Here is a 1,673-nt window from a genome sequence, read left to right as displayed (position 1 = left end):
TATGAGCACTATTCTGGTGATGGGCACACTAAAGGCCCTGACTTAAGCATTACGTAAGCTATGCATGTAACAAAAACATGTGTATCTCCTTAATATTTTGAAATAAAAAAGCGCAAAAATTAAAAAATGAATTTTCTACAAGAAGCACATCTAGAACATAATGATATCAGTCAAATAAAACAAAAATATGGAAAAATATGAAATTTATAACCATAAAAAATCATGTTATAACTAATATAACTATTAGTTGTATTAATATCTAAACCTCAAAACTGTAAATAAATAAGGTAACATCATGACAATACAAGAATCTATTCATAGAAGAGAGATAATCAAGTTTATATTGCTCAATAATATGGCTTCTATTTTTCTGTTCTTTGAGCACTATTCCATGCCTGGCACTGTTCTAGATACTTGTAAACACTGAAAAAAACCAAAATCTTTTATTTCATGTAATTTGAATTCTAGTAGAATGAGAAAGTTCATAAAGATAATCAGGATAAGTGGAAAAAGCATACAGTATATTAGAAAAGGATAAGTGCTACAGAGAAAGTGACATAAGTCAAAGGTGTCAAGAGGCTATGATGTTAGTTGAGGCATTGAATGCAGGCGTCAGTAAGAAGACAACATCTGGGCAAAGATGTTAGGGCTGATGGGACTGAGCCATGTGGAAACGGAGGTCAGAAAGCACAGCCAAACACAGCGGTGAACCAGGAGGACTCGGGGCAAAAAGGAAGCAGTGGGGCTGGGAAGAGTTGTAGGAAGTGGTGCCCAGCGAGGCGGTGGAACTTCCGCCTAAGCAACGATGGACTACGTGAGCTCTCAAGGCTGACTTCTGCCCCCACTTCTTACACTGCTCTTTGCAATGTCACTAGTTATCTACCTTTATGTTGCCAGTATCAGTTGGACTTCTCAGCCTTTTTGTTAATTGTTATCTCTGCAGGGTGTGACGTACTTGACCTCCCCCTCCTGCTTATAAATGTCTCAGATCCAGTGCAAGAGTTAGTTGAGAAGTTAAGGGGCAGAAGATCATAAAAGTCCACACAAAACCACTGTAGCCAGTTTCTACCATAAATTGCATTGTTAAACCATCCAGCGTGACACAAAGCCCCTGGCAAACAAAGGCACTCCTGTCAGGCATGACATTTTGAGGGCTTAGTGATCACCTCCCAGAAGCCAAGGGCAAACAGCAGACCTGTTTTGGGCTTAAATTCTTTAAGATGTACCAGTTAACACCTCATTGCTCAGTCTCCTTTCCTGACTCTCTTACTTCACCTCAAAATGCCGGAGATATTCAGAGCATCCTCCCAGTATATATGCTCTCTCCCTTGATGACTTCAGTCTCATGTCACTTAACATATTGCTTGTTAATTACTTTGTACCTTTTAGTGTAAGTCGAGACTCACATTGAGACCGTTTTATTGCCTGGGATGAGATCTATCCCAGAAAATGTTTCATTTGTGATTGAAAAGAAATGTGTATTCTGCTGCTGTCAGCTGGGTCAGGTTGGTGTATGTTCATCTTCCACACCCTTGTTGATTTTCTTTGTTCTATCCATTGTTGAGAATTAGGTTACCGAAGTCTCCAACTGTCATTACTGAATTTTCTATTTTTCCCTTTAATTCTATATGTTTTTCCTTCATGTATTTTGGGTCTCTGCTGATAGATACTTA

The sequence above is a fragment of the Propithecus coquereli genome, unplaced genomic scaffold (genome assembly GCF_000956105.1).
Source record: "Propithecus coquereli isolate 6110/MARCELLA unplaced genomic scaffold, Pcoq_1.0 Scaffold689, whole genome shotgun sequence".
Taxonomy (NCBI): Eukaryota; Metazoa; Chordata; class Mammalia; order Primates; family Indriidae; genus Propithecus; species Propithecus coquereli.
This window is presented reverse-complemented; position numbering follows the sequence as displayed.